Source organism: Natator depressus, chromosome 3 (genome assembly GCF_965152275.1).
Source record: "Natator depressus isolate rNatDep1 chromosome 3, rNatDep2.hap1, whole genome shotgun sequence".
In the NCBI taxonomy this organism is placed as follows: Eukaryota; Metazoa; Chordata; order Testudines; family Cheloniidae; genus Natator; species Natator depressus.
The window spans coordinates 143121397-143141107 of NC_134236.1; the positions used below are offsets into that span (position 1 = coordinate 143121397).

The 19711-nt window shown below is 44.4% G+C and overlaps 1 protein-coding gene across 3 annotated transcripts in view; it reads right to left on the reverse strand.

The window, feature by feature from the left end:
* Positions 1 to 19711, reverse strand: part of SMYD3 (SET and MYND domain containing 3) — a 634857-nt gene that overhangs the window by 275900 nt on the left and 339246 nt on the right. Inside the window, exon 1 of one of the 3 annotated variants that reach the window (XM_074947070.1) lies at positions 15613 to 15744. The exons of 1 other annotated variant lie outside the window; for it this stretch is intronic. The gene's annotated coding sequence lies outside the window, so the exon portion shown is untranslated. Of the gene's footprint in view, positions 1 to 6824; positions 6844 to 15612; positions 15745 to 19711 lie in introns of those variants that run through there. One more of the 3 variants, XM_074947068.1, reaches the window with a different exon arrangement.

Consider the following 19711-nt stretch of genomic DNA (forward strand, 5'->3'; position numbering starts at 1 on the left):
CAGGACCCCACTGTGCTAAGCGCTTCGCAAACATGGAACAAAAAGATGGTCCCAAATTAAGATCTCATACTGATCAAAGATAGAATAGCTAAGGTATATAGAGCATGAAGTTGTACCATTAAAGCAAAGATGGTCACAGCTTTCCATTGATTCCAGTAATGCCAAGTTGCCCTCAGGCAAGATGGTGATATCCCATACTGTCAAGAGGCTAGGAAGCACTGTGAGGAGCAGGGGGTGGACGAACACAATTTACCATCTCTGCTAAGGGCATCCTAGTGCCTCAATCCAGAATAATGGGAAACAGTGGCCGCTTTGAGGAGACCAGCTTCACTCATGAGTAAGGCTAAGTTTTTATCATGGATATTTTTAGTAAAAGTCATGGACAGGTTATGAGCCATAAACAAAAATTCACGGAAGCCCATGACCTGACCCTGACTTTCACTAAAAATATCCCTGACAAAATGGGGAGGCAGGTTCAGCACCCACTGCTGCTGAGGCTCTGGGGTCCCCCACCACTGCAGTGAGTGGGAGTTCTGGGGTCCTCCCTGTGCAGTGGCTGAGCAGCTCTGAGAGAGCCCTGCCATGGACAGCAGCAGGGAGCTCTGGGGGGGTCCCCACCACCCGCGGCAAGTGGAAGCTCCGGGGTCCTCCCGCCCGTGGGGGCTGAGCTGCTGTGGGGTCCCCCCCTCCACAGCTGGGAGCTGCAGGGGCATTCCCCAACATGGCAGGGCAGCTGAAGAGGGTCCCCCTGCCACCTGTTGCAGCTGGGCAGCTGTGGGGTCCCCCCCACCAGGGCAGGTTCTGGGAGCTGCGGGGAGGCTGGCTGGGAGCTCCAACCCCAAGCAGAAAATGTCATGGAGGACAATGGAAGTCACAGATTCCGTGACTTCCCTGACTTCTGTGACATAATCGTAGCCTTATTTATGAATGTAAAAAAATTGCTTGAGCGTCTCTTTCATTACAAATTAAGCATTGGATTGGATTAGCTGCCAAGGATTTACTGTAATTTGAGCTACTGCGTCCCCACTGCATTACTAGTTTGAGCATTAGCATCACTTGAGCAGTCAAGTTTCAACTTGTCACAATATAGCTGCGCTGCCCAGGGGGTCCCCTGGGTAAACACCCGCCTCATATGTTGCTAACGCTTTTGTATGTATTGGAAAAAATTTTGGGAAGGGTTAAAGGTATGAATTTGGAACGAAAGGTTTGTTTATAGGCGGCGAAAGGCTGGAGGGGGAGGAAAGGAGAAAAGAACAGGTTAACTTGATGTTCCAGCTAAAAAAGAAGATAAGGAGCTGACTCCAGCCCAAGGCCATTGCACACACTATGCTACCTGCCAAGAAAGAAGGGGGGGAGTCCACCACCCTCCCGCCCTGACCAGCTGTGAGAAAGGAAAGTTGCTGAACAAAATTGCAAGGGCTGTGAAAAGGGGTCAAACAACAAGGTCAACGAGGGAAAAATAACCATCTCACGGCCCTGAAGCCGGTATGTTTTGGGAAAGCTGAGGAAGCTATGGAAGGCCGGTTTGAACTGGTACACAGAGCATGGGGAACAAAGGTCCCTGGACGAAACGCCCCCAGAAGAACCCAGGACTTAAAACCCTCCCGAGAGCTGAAGCAAGTCGGAGATCAACAGCGGACCCTGGACGATCCATACACGGGACAGAACTCCCGTCCAACCTTCCCCCTCTTCTTCTTACGTTACACCCAGGCTTGGCCAGCCTTGCGTAGTACGTGTGTGAATATGAAAGTGGGTTAGGGCTTGGGGCACTAACGCTTTCTTCCTTCCTCTGAGTGATGTGGGGAACCCCCAGCACTCTCCGCTGTTATTTTATTATTTAATAAAGGTTTATAATTTAGTCACTTGGTGTGCTCTTTCATCTCCTCCCCTAACAATCCTGCGAACTCAGCCTAATCACCTGATGCCTCAGGCAGACTGGTAACAGAAATCTGTCACAAACTCACCCACCTGAGGGTATGTCTATACTCCCAGACAAGGTACATAGACATGTGATAGCCGGGCTCAAGCTAGCAAGCTAAAAATAGCCGTATAGATGTTGCAGCTCAGGCTCTGAAGCTCACATACCTCACGAGGCTTGTGAGCCTGAACTGCAATGTTGACACTGCTAACTCGAGTTTAACCACTTTACATGAGCTAGAGATTTTTGCAAGTGGATGGGAGACCAGTTAGGGGTAACACTCAAGTTAAAACTTGAGCTAACTGTGCTGTGAAGAGACACTTTCAGTCTCATACCATGGTATCACCTGAATAATAACTCAATGAAAGCTTTGTTGAACCTGTGTATGGCACCATATTTTTTTTTACAGCTCCCCTGAAAATAATGCTTCTAAAACAAAATGCTCATAACTGAGCACAACATATTTCTTAGAAAGCAATAATACCAGCAATGTCTGCAAAAGAGTACTAGGGCTATCTTCGATATTTCTTTCTCCTGGAAGAAACAAGTATAATGTACTGAAAATATATATCAGAACCTCATTCAGTTGTGAACAAAAGTCATTACTAAACTAATGTATGTTCAAGTCAATTAGCACAAGCTTTTTCTAGGTTTTATGCAAGTAACCTATTCATCGAAAAAGGCTGATGATGTTCTGAGATAGAAGAGCTATTTATGTACCTGCCAACCCTTCTCAATCTAGGTCAGGACTTGAGATCTTGAGTACTTAGTTTGGAAGCCAGACAGCCAAAGAGAACTAGTGTGTCTGGTGGCCTCAATAAAGAATTCCCTTTCTTTTCATCTGTACTCTACCATACAGATCTCTACACCAACTATTCCCTCTCTATTACACAGACAGACAGACTCACTCCTCTATACAGGGCCAGCCCACAACATTTTGGCACCTCAGGTGTGGAGCTCAAATGATGCCCCCATGCCCTCTCGCTTGGGCCAAAACTTTGAAAGGTCTCAATTCTGCCTTCTTCCTGGTCTACTCCTCTCATGGTACTGCTCCGCTACCTACCCCAATAAAGGAGAACTAACAACTTAAAATGCCTTGTTCAAAAATTTTAAGTAACACTTAACTTTCAAAAGCCTGAACAGCAAATGTAACTTTTCTTCTCTGCATAGTAAACACTGGCATTTTTATCTGTTTGAATAATCAAAGTGGTGCTTTCCGTGCCTTCTTGGTTGCAAAATTTGAACTGCTTCCTGCTGAAGGTCCACAGTCTGGGCCAGCTCATGCTCTATTGAGATGGTTGCAAGACCAACCAGCCTCTCCTGTGTCACTGTGGAGCACAGATGTGTTTTTATTAACTTCAGCTTGGATAAGCTGGTTCTTCACTGGCAACTGTTACAGGAAGTGTCAGAAATATGCCCAGAGCAACAAAAGCATTTGGAAAGAGGTTGGTCATCTTATTTGTGCATATATATTCCAGAACAGCCTTTGGAGTTGATCCTGCTGAAATGTATCTTGAAAGGGCTTTCAGTTCATCACCTAAATCACTTGCATTAATATCGCGCATGTCATCAAGTGTCAACACTGTCTCTAGTGCCCTGCATTGCTGGTGTAGGTCTTCTTCAGATATAGTGAGGAGTTTTGGAATATCATACAATATCCCAAATATACTGCTGTGCTCCTTGAGGTGCCTGAAACATTCTTCAACTGACTGTATTGCACAATCTAGCACCTGGCTAAAGAATTCAACTTTGAATTGTTGTTTGGGGTCTCTTATGGGATTATCCTGTGCCTCGTAATCAAAATGTCTTCTTCTTCGGTGACTCTTGTATTCTTGAATGGGTGGGAAAATAGTTTCAGTGTGAAGTTCTTCTGCCAACTTCTGTGCACTCTTCAGAATGTTTTGAAATCCCTCATCTGACCGGTAAGACTGTAGGTATGACTTTGCTTTCTCCAGTTGTTCCATTGCTCCAGATATATCAAGGTCAACACCTTGGAGTCTCTTCCTTACAACATCTATTTCAAACAGTATGTCATGCCACAACACTAAGCCACACAGAAATTTGAAGTTATGTAGGTTTCTGGTGATTCCATTTCCCTCTGCCACTGTTCTCCCACAAACAGTTCCTGTCATAGCATTATCCTCCATAATGGCAACTATGGCATCATCTATCTTCCCAGTTTGGTGTTTGATAGGCTTTACCGCCTCCACTCGACTTTCCCATTGTGAGGCACTCAGTGGTTTCAGTGTCAGAGAGGATATTCCCAGATGTTGCTTCAAAATTTGCCATTGATGAGTTGATGCAGAGAAAAATGCTTTGAATTACATTAAAAAATTCAACAGCCTCACTAGAAGCTGATGCTGCATCACTGACCACCAAGTTCAATGAATGAGAACTGCATGGGACAAAAAAAGCTCAAGGGTTTAACTCTCGGATCCATGTCTGCACTCCTCTGTTCTTTCCTCTCATGTTGGCACCATTATCATAGGCCTGACCTCTCATGTCAGCGATTGCAATTCCCGTATCTTCCAGCTTTTTAAGAAGCACATTTGTCATACCAGCTCCTGTAGTATCATCAATGTCAATAAATTCTAGAAAATGCTCTCTGACAGTCACCATTGCAGGGACATTTTCCCTAGGTTCTGTTGTTGTTACAAAACGCACCATTAAAGTCATTTGTTCCGTATGGCTGATGTCAAGTGTGCAGTCCAGAATAACATAAAAATAACATAATAATCTTGCTGACTTCAGATCTGCCACAATCTTCTGTTTGACTTTTGTTGCCAGGAACTGTATAATCTCATTTTGAATTGTTTTTCCAAGGTAGTGGTGTGTGTACGTTTCTTGGGTGATGACTCTTCTTAGATGCTCCTGGAGTACAGCATCAAATTCAGCCATCAGCTCCACAATTTTAAGGACTGTTTGGCACATACAGCTGATCTAAAGTGCCACGCAGTGCTGGGTTTTGGGTAGCAAGCATTCTCACAGTGGCAATGAGCCTTTTTAGAACATTTTGCCAGTAAAGAGACTCTGATGTAATCTTCTCTTGATGCTGATCATCTATGGTGGCCTTTAACCTTCGTCTCATCTCAAGCTCTTTCCACCTATGGAAGGCTCTCTGGTGATTTGCTGCCTTCTCATGGCATGCCAGATTTCTAGCCCGATTTTTCCAGTCCTTTGTTCCTGTAGAACCCAATGTGGCTGGAACATTAGACTGGAAGAGTTTGCAACAAAAACAATATGCAGCATTCTGGGTTTTTGAGTACATAAGCCATGGCCTCTCCACTTTGTCACCAGTGGGGATTTCACGCCAGTAATGTGTTGGATAGAAACTTTTATTTTCATTGTCTTTGGGGAACATGAAGTTTTTCCCTTGCTGTGGCCCATGCAGTACAAGGAAGTCCCTCAGGCTACTGCTCAAGTGGGTCCACAGTCCTGGATCATCTTGACTTAAGGAACTAAATTCAGCAGCAGCTGTTTCTTGCGCTTCCACCACACTCTTCTCTGATCTACACTTTTCTTCAGGAATGTGCATGGTTACATCCATTTGAGATGGAGATATGGATGCTGCAGTAGCTGCCAGCTCACCTGCACTCTAACTGGAAGATCAGGAATCTCCTCACCACTCACATCCTCACTGGGGCCGGAAGGCTCACTGTGAACATTTGTGTCTATGTATCTCAGGAGAGCTCCTTCCTGCTTAGATAGAAAAGCTTCCTTTGCTTTCTTTCTTTTGCTGAGTGCTGCCTTCTTTCACTCATGACTGCTGTTCTGTGCCAGCTATAGTGGCTCTCAACACTCAGCTGAAGGGGACAAATAAGCAGGCTGGTAGCAGGGCCTGCATGAGGGAAGATATCAGCATCTTAAAGGCCTAACTGGTTCCTACTACTTCAGTTGATTGCCTGTTCTCCTCAACTGGTTCAGGGAAGCAGCAGGAAACAGGAAGCTCCCTGAGAAGCTGGCGTTAATCAGTCCAGGCTCCTGGGGGTGCTAGAGAGGTACATAAGAGGCTCCTCCTCCTCTCTCTCCCTGCAGCTCCCACTGCTTTCTGTTATTCCCTCTCACCTTTTCGCCTGCCTGCCTGTTATGTCTCTTGTGCCCTCCTTCCTCCAGCACAGCACTGCACCATCTCTGTGCATCTAGAGCAGAGAGAATACATATGCACCAGCAACAAACACAATTTTCTATATTCTGGGTCCTAGTGGCGCCCCCCCACAGTCTGGCACCTGAGGTGCCACCTCATGGTAAGACCAGCCCTGCCTCTATACAGTAACTTGCTTTGAATGAAGGAAAGCATCAGCTTAGCTGGGGAAGAGCCCAGTCCTTGTGGGTGTCTCCTCACACCGGCATGAGTTGTACCACATCACCCTCTCCTAACAATGCTTCTGAAAAGATCCACAAAAGGCCCTTTAATATGTAGTAAGGCCGTGGCTCTCACCCTGATCTACAGCAAGACTCAATGTTATAACCGAAAAACATTCAGGACCCTCTCCCCGCCATCTAGACATACAAAAAGAAGACTATTCACAATCCCCAAGTTGAGAATGCATGCTAAAAGCAGAGCACAATTTCTCATTTGTTCCCTCTCTTTCTGCTAATCTTTAAGTCCCACTGCAAAACCTAAATCACTCTTGCACACACACACAAAAATTACGAAAATCTTTGGGAAGAAACCCATAGCTGATCCAAGAGTCAAAACCAGGTGAAAATATGCAGAAGCAGACCACAAAAGATCACAAAGCACAGGCAGTGCTAGAGACAAACACCTCTGGAAGAGGTCACATTGCTACCACCTACCCATCAAAACAACAACAACAAAACATCAAAAATTAAACTACTTAAATTACTGGTCTGGCACATAAATTTGAGAGACTAGAACCAGAAATAGAGGAGATTATAAACTTACAGATGTTGTCCAAGCTACGGAAAAGATGGAAGAAAGGACCACCATGACTTGAGAAGGATTGAGTTGTCTAATCAGCTGAGTGGGAATCATAAAAATCCAAAGAAAAATGCTCAAGGAGAAAACAGTGGACCTGAGAAAATAATAAAATAAAATGCAGTGAATTTTTTTAGGCATTCAAACATGCAAAATAGCATCCCTATAAAGCACTGAAAGGGCCCACCATGATGCTGGGACCACAAGAAACAGCAGATTATGTGCAGTAATTAGAAAATTCCAAACCTTTGGGGAACAGGAAAAAGTGTTACATGCCTCTGGAGAGGCTAGGGGTTGGGTGGTGGGGAAAAAGCTGATAACGGATGTTTCATTATCAAGATTGCTTGGCCAATATTCAAAAAAGACATGCAGAATCCACACAGGTGAGACAGCGCTACATATTGGACATCAGTTTTATTTTGGGATAGTCTACTATTGTACAGGGTCGTCTATCAAGTCAGAGCACAGCAGGAGCAGAGGAGATTCGGAGACATTCCCCACAGACTACAAGCAACAATACTTCTAAATGTTAGAGAGACACGGGTGAAAGTAAGTTAGAGGACTTACCGGTATGCCGGAGTCCTGAGCAGGGGGCATGGCCTCAACCAGAAGAGGCGTGGCCTTAACCAGAAGACGCAGGGCCTTAAATCCCCAGGCCCTTTAAATCTTGATTTAAAGGGCCAGGGCTCCAGCTGCGGTAGTGGCAGCTGGGAGCCCGGGGCCCTTTAAATCACTCCCAAGCTACCAGCTGCAGAGGCGGCTGGGAACCCCGGGGCTCGGGGGTGATTTAAAGGGCCCAGGGCTCCAGCTGTCGCTACCGCAGCGGAGCCCCGGGCCCTTTAAATCACTGAGGAGCCCTGGGGGTTCCCGGCTGCCACTGCTACCCTGGGGCTCTGGCGGAGCTTTAAAGGACCTGGGGCACCGCTGTGGTAGCGGCTGCCAGAGCCCAGAGCCCTTTAAATCCCCACCTGAGCCCTGCTGCCCGAGCCCTGGGGTAGCGGCGGCCAGGCTCCGTCGGGGATTTAAAGGGCCCCGGGGCTCCAGCCGCTGCTACCCCAGGGCTTCGGCAGCAGGGCTCCGGCGGGGATTTAAAGGCCCGGGGCGGTAGCGGCAGCTGGAGCTCCGGGGCCCTTTAAATCACCGGCAGAGCCCCCCCACCCCTACCCCAGGGCTCGGGCAGCAGGGCTCAGGCGGGGATTTAAATGGCCCCGGGGGGGTAGCAGCGGCTGGAGCTCCGGGGTCCTTTAAATCCCCACCTGAGCCCTGCTGCCCGAGCCCTGGGGTAGCGGCGGCGGGGATTTAAAGGGCTGGGGCGGTAGCGGGAGCTGGAGCTCCGGGGCCCTTTAAATCCCCGCCAGAGCCCCGTCGCCGCTACCCCAGGGCTTCGGCAGCAGCGCTCAGGTGGAGATTCAAAGGGCCAGGGCAGTAGCAGCGGCTGGAGCTCCGGAGCCCTTTAAATCCTCGCCGCGGCCCTGCCGCCACTACCCCAGGGCTTTAAATTGCTGTCTGGGAAAGCTGGTCCCGGTATGGCGCACTGGCTCTTACCGGTACACCGTACCGGGGCGTACCAGCTTACTTTCACCTCTGGAGAAACACCAGGAGATTACACATACCTGTCTGGCATCCTCATGTGCTATAGTTACAAGTAACCTCTAACATTACTATCGGTAAAGGGAAACGGAAGGGGCGGAAATCTCATTTGTTGACTTTGTGAATAGTCAATTTCAGTGTTTCCTAGAGCTGGGTGAAAATTTTCTGCTACATAGTTAATTCACCAAAAATGTGTTTTGGGTTAAATTCAGAAAATAGTTTTGGCTGACTCAAAACTGAAAACAACAATTTCACAAACATCAAAATGGTCTGGCTTGACATTTTCAAAATGTAATGTTTTGACCTTTTGTTTCAAAACAATGTTTTGTTTTGAAATTTAGATTTGTTTTTTTTTTTAAAGATTTAAAAAACACCCAAAACCTGACAAAACAAAAACCTAAAACAATAAAACTGTTTCAGGTCAAATGAAACATTTACTTCCATCTGAAACATATTTTTTTTTTCTTTTTATGTTTCAGTGAGAAAAATCAAAACATTTCCATTTTGGTTGGAAACAGATTTTTTTTTTTTTTTTTGGTTCAGCCACCAAACTGAAAAAAATTGTTTTTTCATCAGCTCTACTATTTTCTGTCTCCTTGGCTCATTCCTTTTATTTGTGTGGGTCTTTCACAAAGAACTAGGGGGAAACACTTTGAAAAGTAGGAAATGTGATTTTACAACAATTTAGAGACAGGTGCAGCATCTGAAACCACTTTTTTAATGGCTAGATAGATGATGCCCTTTTAAAGACATAAAATAGCAGATTAATTTAATTTTATGTAATATACAGAATATACTTACCAGCAATGGACTGACAAAAAGGAGGAAAACAGCTACTTACCTACAAAGAAAGCAAAAAGTTAAACTCATGTTGCATTTCATAAAATACAGGAGTGAATGTAGTTTATGGCATTTGATTACACAGATCTATTTTTAAATCACATGCAGCATGAAAAGTAACACATTCTCAGAATGGGATGCAAGGATGGAGCAACCCGGTACTTAACACAAGAAGAACATGATCAATTACAAGGCGCTGGGTTGGGTACCATGATGGAATGTACAGAGCCTTCACTGTCCCATGGGAGACCCTCATTGACATGATTTATGTTGCCCCTAAAAGAAGGGCCCTCCAAACCAAACAGCAGGATGGAGAGTTTGGGATTAAACTCAGTGGTGGGTTCAAGACTGGGTTTCTTAACTCCCATCTCAAACATATCCTTGAGCTGAGGGTAACTGAGCAAACCTTAGGTTTCTACCTGCACTCGAGGTAATGAAGCTGAATATTGGTACATTTAGAGCCTTAAAGAGCCTGCCCAGAAAGCCAGGACACTGAGTCCTGGAGACACAAGAAGAGCACCCTGTTCAGACTGTACGCTTTGGCATGTAAAGACTGATCAGCTACATGAAGCGGATGGCCAAAGAATTTTATTTTGGCTGTACCAAAAAAACTTGTAAATAAACCTTGAGACCCCAGAGCGGGTTTCTTTGCTTAATTTTGCTTTCTTAGCCTGTGGCTCCGGCCGAGTCTGAGTCTAGCTTGGCAGACCCTGGTCCTGCCTTGGGCAACTTTATTTTTCCTTGTGTAATAATAGAGGCATGGCTGTGTTCTGACTCTCACAAAATCCCCCACAAAAAGGCATAAAAGCTGGAATTTGGTAGTAGCGCAAAATAATTTAAATGATTTTCCCCCTGCTGCTTTCTAATATATATAAGAACATAAGAATGGCCATAGTGGGTCAGACCAAAGGTCCATCCAGCCCAGTATCCTGTCTACCGACAGTGGCCAATGCCAGGTGTCCCAGAGGGAGTGAACCTAACAGGTAATGATCTAGCGATTCAGCTTCAGGCAAACAGAGGCTAGAGACACCATTCCTGCCCAGCCTGGCTAATAGCCATTAATGGACTTAACCTCCACGAATTTATCCAGTTCTCTTTTAAACCCTGTTATAGTCCTAGCCTTCACAACCTCCTCAGGCAAGGAGTTCCACAGGTTGACTGTGCGCTGAGTGAAGAACTGCTTCCTTTTATTTGTTTTAAACCTGCTACCCATTCATTTCATTTGGTGACCCCTAGTTCTTATATTATGGGAACAAGTAAATAACTTTTCCTTATTCACTTTCTCCACACCACTCATGATTTTATAGACCTCTATCATATCCCCCCTTAGTCTCCTCTTTTCCAAGCTGAAAAGTCCTAGCCTTTTTAATCTCTCCTCATATGGGACCCATTCCAACCCCCTAATCATTTTAGTTGCCCTTTTCTGCACCTTTTCTAATGCCAGTATATTTTTTTTTGAGATGAGGTGACCACAGCTGTACACAGTATTCAAAATGTGGGCATGCCATGGATTTATATAAGGGTAATAAGATATTCTCAGTCTTATTCTCTATCCCTTTTTTAATGATTCCTAACATCCCATTTGCTTTTTTGACTGTCGCTGCACACTGCGTGGATGTCTTCAGAGAACTATCCACGATGACTCCAAGATCTTTCTCCTGATTAGTTGTACCTAAATTAGCCCCCATCATATTGTATGTATAATTGGGGTTATTTTTTCCAATGTGCATTACTTTACATATATCCACATTAAATTTCATTTGCCATTTTGTTGCCCAGTCACTTAGTTTTGTGAGATCCTTTTGAAGTTCTTCACAGTCTGCTTTGGTCTTAACTATCTTGAGCAGTTTAGTATCATCTGCAAACTTTGCCACCTTGCTGTTTACCCCTTTCTCCAGATCATTTAGGAATAGGTTGAATAGGATTGGTCCTAGGACTGACCCTTGGGGAACACCACTAGTTACCCCTCTCCATTCTGAAAATTTACCATTTATTCCTACCCTTTGTTCCCTGTCTTTTAACCAGTTCTCAGTCCATGAAAGGATCTTCCCTCTTATCCCATGACAACTTAATTTACGTAAGTGCCTTTGGTGAGGGACCTTGTCACAGGCTTTCTGGAAATCTAAGTACACTATGTCCACTGGATCCCCCTTGTCCACATGTTTGTTGACCCCCTCAAAGAACTCTAATAGATTAGTAAGACATGATATCCCTTTACAGAAACCATGTTGACTTTTGCGCAACAATTTATGTTCTTCTATGTGTCTGACAATTTTATTCTTTATCATTGTTTCAACTAAATTGCCCGGTACCGACGTTAGACTTGCCGGTCTGTAATTACCAGGATCACCTCTAGAGCCCTTCTTAAATACTGACGTTACATTAGCTATCTTCCAGTCATTGGGTACAGTAGCTGATTTAAAGGACAGGTTACAAACCATAGTTAATAGTTCCCCAATTTCACATTTGAGTTCTTTCAGAACTCTTGGGTGAATGCCATATGCAGAGAATTTGGTATCAAAACTTTAACAAAAAAGAGGATCGTTTCCTGATCTTGAGTTTATATTGGAAACTTCACTTTTCAGACAGTTCCCAGGGCCACCTCCTCCAAAGCAGAAAACACCCAACATCAAAGACTAGAGAACAAACTAAAATACCTAGCAACTTCACTGGGCAGGTATATGAGAAAGGGAGGATTTTCACACCAAGAGACCTCACTTCTCATTGACAGGCTTCAAGAACAGCTTACTTTTAAGTGTCCAGAAACTGGGTCAAGCAGATTTTATCCTCAGAACACAAGGAGTATTGTACGGAGGGAGCAGGCATCTGTGTATTTAGTACTAGCCTCTCTAATAAAGAAATTTTAACTTTAGAGAGGTAGATACTAATGAATTACTTTACAGCACCCAAAAGTGTGCTCAAGGTTTCACAGTACAAACAAGACTTGATCCTTGCCTCAAGAGCTACAGACTGAGTTCAGACAGGATGCAATGAAGGGGTACCAAAACATTAAGCAGGGGCCTGGGAGAGGAAGAACAAGAGTGACCAATACAGTTATGGGTGTGTGTGGTAAAAGCTAGGGCATGGCACAGAAAAGCAAAAATATATATTTTCTCATTAAAAATGAATGCCTTTGTTGACTCATTTCTTCCAGGCACTGTAGTAGAAATGGCTCTCAAACAGAAATTTGAAAGAGCAGAGGCCTTACAAAGCAGAACCCTGATCCTGCAAAGTCATATGCACATGCTTCCTGTTATGCACTGTAAGAGCAGTCTCTGTCATCATGTAAAGTGAAGCACATGCATAAGTTCTTGCAGGACTGGGGCCCAGTTGAGAAAGAGGGTTGCAGATTGTGTAGAAAAATAGCCCAGAGTCAGTTGTGGGAGAAGCAAACAATTCGGGGCATCAACGGTTCTCAGTGTTCTGTCTTTTAAATGCATCACTATAAATAAAGCACAAGAATATTTTAGTCAAAACAAAGACAGTGTCTTGTCTTCCATATTATGGAAGGTAATTCTGAGAGAAGACAGCTATGTATTTTTCTCTTTATACAACAAACATAATATGAAGAAACCACACAGACATGGTGGCATTCAATTAACCATATTTACTGAATATATAGGACACACAAGGACTTGCTACCTATACACACTGCAGGTGCAGTTGGATACTGGCAGTTGCTAAAACAGAGAACACACTGAGTGCCGCTAGAGAGGGATCCCAAACTATTTAAAGGGTACTACCCTACTGCTGCACACTATAGAGCCATAATCTCTTCCTCCCCTTAGGAAAAAGTAAAAATCAGACACCTAGAAATGTAGGGCTGGAAGGGACCTTGAGAAGTAATCAATTCCAGCCCCCTGCATTGAGGCAGGACCCAGTACACCAGAGGTGGGCAAACTATGGCCCACGGGACCGTCCTGTCTGGCCTTGAGCTCCTGGCCAGGGAGGCTAAACCCCAGCCCCTCCACCGCTGTTCCCCCTCCCCTGCAGCCTCAGCTCACTGTGCCGCCCGCACTCTGGCCCGCCGCTCCTGCCGGGCAGCGCAGCGGTGTGGCTGCGAGCTCCTGCCACTCTGAGCAGCATGGTAAGGGGGCGGGGAGTGGGGGTGTTGGATAAAGGGCAGGGGGTCCTGGGGGCCAGTCAGGGGCCAGGGAGCAGGGGGCGGTTGGATGGGGCAGAGGTTTTTTGGGGGAGAAATGGTCAGGGGATGGGGAACCGGGGGGGGGGGGGGGGGTTGGATAGGGGTGGGAGTCCCAGGGGACCTGTCAGGGGGCAGGGGTGTGGATACGGGTCGGGGGGGGGCAATCAGGGGACAGGGAGCAGAGGGGGTTGGATGGGGCTGGGGCCCTCAGGGGGCAGTTTGCGGCGTGGGGTCCCAGGAGGGGGCGGTCAGGGGACAAGGAGCAGGGGGGGTTGGATGGCTCAGGGGTTCTCAGGGCGGCAGTCAGGGGGTGGGAAGTGGGAGGGGGAGGATAGGGTGTGGGGGCCAGGCTGTTTGGGGAGGCACAGCCTTCCCTACCCGGCCCTCCATACAATTTCACACTCTAATGTGGTCCTCAGGCCAAAAAGTTTGCCCACCCCTGCAGTACACGTAGACCATCTTTGACAGGTGTTTGTCCAACCTGTTCTCCAAACAAAGAAAACATTGACAATCCTAATACAAAAATGTTAAAATTGCTTAGCCTTAAGAAAGCCTTAAGATGCAATAATGTTTCAGAAGCCAAGTTATAGTGATTGTTTTGTGAAAGATAACTAGCGTGAGCCTGATAGAAGGTCTGGGAGAATACTAAGTAGTAGAATATCGAATAGCTGAATAAACAACTGCAAAGATAGGGTACAAACTAATGTAAAAGGTACTTTTAAAAGAAGATACTTGATTGTTTTCAGAAACACTGCAAAGCATCAAAGTTCATGCTTCTCTTTTTTGGATAAACTAACCTTAGAACAAACTACACAGGAAAACCAACAATATCCTATTGGATTTAAATTACCTAAGCTTCAGTGAAGCTCGAGAGGAAACACTGAATGAAAATATTACCATAAAGGAGATTAAATCAGCACTACATTCTTTAAAAGCAGGAAAATCACTCAACCCTGTCGGCTTTACAACTGATTACTGCAAAACTTTCACTGATCAACTCAGCCTGACTCTTATTAGATAACATTTCACTACAGCTTAAAATCAGAAATAATCTCTGATGTGCAGCCCAAATAAAACTGGGAAAGGCTCCATATCTGTGTTCTTCAGAGAAGTCAATTTTGTTAGTCAGTTGTGGGGCAAAAGTAAGAGCCGAAAGTTTGGTCTAGGTTCTCTCCAGATTGATGGCTATAAACCAAATAGGCTTTATTACATACACAAAGCCTCTAGTGATGTAAGGAGATTATTTCATGTAATACATTATTCTCATGATGACATACCATGCTGAAATTAAGTACTTGTGGCACCTTAGAGACTAACCAATTTATTTGAGCATAAGCTGTAGCTCACGAAAGCTTATGCTCAAATAAATTGGTTAGTCTCTAAGGTGCCACAAGTACTCCTTTTCTTTTTGCGAATACAGACTAACACGGCTGTTACTCTGAAACCTGTCATGATGAAATTATCTCCATGGATGCCAAAAAAAGGTTTTGACTGCTGTTATGGCCTGGGAACTAAGCTGAACAATACTATTAAATCAATGGTGTGGGGATTTCAAAATATATGAGTATGGTTTGCTATCTTCCGACTGAAAGCATCCCTTTGTGGCTGTGGAGGCAGGATCAGGATTTCCCCTTCAGATTCTGGCGGTGCAAATGCACCATCCATGGAACAGAGGCACCTCATATGGGGCAACTACAAAACTGCACCTCAAGTGGCTCACTACAGCAACCTGATACCCCCAAGGAATTATTTAAATGACTCTTTTGACTCTTAAGTTATAAATCCCTTTCCAGCAAACTGAAATACAATACACAGAATGATTTACACAGAGCTGAGGAAAAGCATTTCCAGTCCCAAGAAATGAGCAAAAGTTACACTTTTACTAGGTTCAGAAAAAACACAGGCTTTTCACCTGGTTTTGAGGAAGGCACTAACTTGCTGCACAGCCAACCATAGGAGCACCTGATGTATTCAGCTGAATGGGGTTGTCAGATGTAGGGCACTTACGGTTGCCAACTTTGTAATATTTAAAAACCCGACACTTCAGCAGGAGTGCCAGAACCCCCTGCCCTGCCTCTTCCCCCTCAGGCTCCATCTCCACCCCACCCCTGCCCCCAAAGCCCGCCCCCATTCACGCCTCTTCCCCTCTCCCCTCTTGACCCCAGGTCGGGAGGGACTTGCCTGCGGAGCCAGGGCTGGGAGCTGCAGCTGCCCGACTCAGGAAGGAGGCAGCCCTGGCTGAGTAGGGGCTGGTGCGGGTGATGGCCCAGCGCCTCCCTGGCACGCAGTAACCAGACTTTTGGTGTCTGCTCAATAGATCTGACTGGACACTGTCAGGTCCCCTTTTCAACCGGCACTTGCAGTCAGTATGCTAGAGCTCATTTGTCACCCACAAAAATCAGGATGTCTCCTGAAGTTTTTAACAGACACTGAAAGCTGACATCTTCAGTTGTTAACCTCACAGAGGTTGGCTTCCGGCTTCCCACACACACGAGTTAATGAAGTTAACACCGTCACTGCCTAACAATATGAAAAGAAAAGGATGCACTTCTACTTGCACTGCATTGCCTATTTAAAGAGATGCTTTCTCTATGTGAGCACATGACCCTGAAAATCTCATGCAAAACTCCCATTGACTTCAATGGTTGTACTGACTAAGGTTCTGTAGATTTGGGCCTCTACTGAAAATCTCTGATTAAAAACTACCCCTTCTTTAAGCCTGTGTGGAGCACTATAATCTGTACATTTAATGGAAGAATCTCTTAGGCAATAACTAGGAGCAGTACCTAAAAAAAAAAAAAAAAAAAAAGTTAAGGCTAAACAGTCCTATGGTCCTGTAGTATAAAGAAGCTCCAAGAAGATGTAGCTGGACAAATGAAGGAAGGGATCCCTGCACCTTGACCTCCATCTATGGACTATCAGTTGCAAAATCAGGACCTTAGATTGTAAACTCTTCCTGGCAGGAACATTGTCTTCATTCTTCCCTGTAAACCACTTAGCATTCTTTAAGCACTATGGCTCCCATTCAGGAAGGTAATCACGCACAGGCCTAACTTTAAGTATGGTAGTAAACTGTGAATTCAGTGGGAATCCTCATTCAGAGCCTGATCCAAAGCCTACTGACATGAATAATCCACTTTTAATTGGGCATTGGATCAAGCTTCCATTGCCTTAAGGTCAGGTCTGTGATTAAGTATCTTATTTAACCGGGATCTATACAAACAAATAAGTAAGAATAACAAATATTAATGCTAACAGTACAGTAAACACAGTGAAGGTTTGTTTCCCACAACATTTAAAAACTCCTATTAACACTAGAAATATTTTTTTAACTTTCATACCCTAATGTCTGACTTCATCTGCACAGCTCTCAGTTTTCTTGCGATATTTACATTACAATACTAATTTTGATACTCTACTTCAATGATTGCCTCATCTGATCTGCTATATGAAATCTGGCATCCCTTCTCCCTATTCACAGTGTTCTCCTTCACTGAAAAATGCCATCAGTGTCAGGATGAAAGCACTTACATGAAAGCAGCAACATCTCTGATCTCATTGTTTTCACCTGATCTCAGTCTCCCTGCAACAGCTCCATGTCTGATTTTCCTGATTTCCTGTTCTCCAAACATCTAATAGCTTAATCAACATTAAAAGTTAGCATTGCCAAACAAATAAGAAACTGCTGGGATTACTCCTACAATTAAAGAAGGAAATATTTGTGATAGCTATGTGGCAAATACTCCCCCCCCCCTTTTTTTTTTTTTTTACTTCTAGGTCTACTACCCTGTTTTTAGAGTAGCAGCTGTATTAGTCTGTATTCGCAAAAAGAAAAGGAGTACTTGTGGCACCTTAGAGACTCACCAATTTATTTGAGCATAAGCTTTCGTGAGCTACAGCTCACTTCATCGGATGCATTCAGTGGAAAATACAGTAGGGGGATTTTATATACACAGAAAACATGAAACAATGGGTGTTACCATTCACACTGTAAGGACAGTGATCACTTAAGGTGAGCTATTACCAGCAGGAGAGCGGGGTGGGGGGGCGGTGAGAAACTTTTGTAGTGTTAATCAAGGTGGGCCATTTCCAGCAGTTGACAAGAATGTCTGAGGAACAGTGGGGGGTGGGGGGCGGAATAAACAAGGGGAAATAGTTTTACTTTGTGTAATGACTGAGAGACTGGGAGTGGATGGGTCATTACACAAAGAAAACTATTACCCCTTGTTTATTCTGCCCCCACCCCCCCACTGTTCCTCAGACTTTCTTGTCAACTGCTGGAAATGGCCCACCTTGATTATCACTACAAAAGGTCGTTCCCCCCGCCCCGCCCACTCTCCTGATGGTAATAGCTCACCTTACCTGATCACTCTCCTTACAGTGTGTATGGTAATACCCATTGTTTCATGTTCTCTGTGTATATAAATCTCCCCGCTGTATTTTCCACTGAATGCATCCGATGAAGTGAGCTGTAGCTCACGAAAGCTTATGCTCAAATAAATTTGTTAGTCTCTAAGGTGCCACAAGTACTCCTTACCCTGTTTTTCATCATGTTCTTGGATAATTAATAGAGTTTCTCCATAAACTTGTTCAGAGTCTGAGCTCTGGCTGCCTCTTCATTTTTCTGCATTTCAATTTTCTAATTATATCAGGTTGCTCAATATTTCGCAAGCTTTGTCTTGCTGATTGATAATGTGGGTTGGAGTAAGTCACTCATCCCAATGCGTAGTTTCAGCAATTCATGATTTAGTCTGGCTGGCAAAGACTCAGAGCGTGCACCTTTTCTAAAAAGTCAGATTTGCCAGTATTATCTTTGGCACTGTAGATCAATCAGCAGGCACCCCAACACTCCCAGAGTGAAAAGTGCAAGAATATCGAGATTCACTGAACAGACAGGGGGGGGAATAGAGGGATAAATTCATCCAGTGTACAACTCCAGTAAATTCCTCAGATACACCAACAATGAATTTGGTCCAGATATTTTAATTGAAAATATCCAGAAGCAGGTCTACGCTACAAATTTACATCAGCACAGCTGCACCAATTCAGCTATGCTGCTGTAGCATGACTGGTGGAGATGCTCTAAGCCAAAAGAAGAGAGCTCTCCCATCGGCTAACACCACCACCTTGTGAGAGGCAGAAGCTCTCCCACTGACATGGCGCTGTCTACATGGGGAGGTTAAGGTCGGTATAACGACGTCACTCACGGGTGTGAATTTTTCACATCCCTGAGCGACGTACTCATACCGAAGCAAGCATGCTGTGTAGACACACTTTTGATACACTTTAGTCACAGGTTGTGCTTGGCCCCTCCCAATGCAAAATTAAGTCTATTTCTCAAATCTGTCAGACATCCTCTTTTGTGAACAGTCAGCTTCTGTTTCTCTTTTAGCAGCATATACCTCTTCTGTCAAACCATTATGCATGCCATCTCTTATTTCCTACCCTCCTCTTTTGTTTTTTATATATATGAAAATGTTCTTTTGCAACCTCTTCTTCCATCTATTCATTCTCCATTTCTCCCTTCCCTCTTCAAAAAAAATATTTGAAACATCACTCTAATATTTCTTTTCTTCTTTTATGCTTGAAGTTTCATATGACATTCACTACCTTTGAATTATTTCTTCTGCTATTTCCATGTTCTTCTACATTGGCATTTTCTTTGTTGCTCCTAGTACATTTATTGCTACCTGGCAAACACAGAATAACCTTTTGGCATACATGAATACATGTTTACTCATCTTTTCATTTCACCCCATCCTCTTCTCCATTGCCATATCCCATTCATTTTCACAAACTATATAACACAGTTTCAAAATTAACTACAAAAAACAGAGATGTCTACCACAACTGAGAGCTTCAAATCATGACTTATAAAATGCAAACACCAGAAGTGACTCTCAGACTAATCTCTCCACTCCTAGGAAGCCTTATCTTTTGTTCCTGCCATATTTTTAATCACGGTTTTGCACAAAATTCAATTTCATTCAGTTTGCATTACAAGCGTGACTTCTAAACATAAATCTACAGCAGATTTACAAATGCAAACTCAATGTTCATGTTCATGAATACAATTTAAATAATTTTGGAAGGGAGTACAACACAGCACCATAAGACTTACAACCTTACAGAACTCCATTTGATGTTCTAAGACAAATGGCTCAGCCTCAGATTGGTCCCTACAATCTACCTGTCAAGGGCTCAATCCTGCAGAGAGAGTGAAACTGGAGACTCACTAGAAGCTACTTAGCTTGGTGTTGTGCTACTTACATTCCAGGAA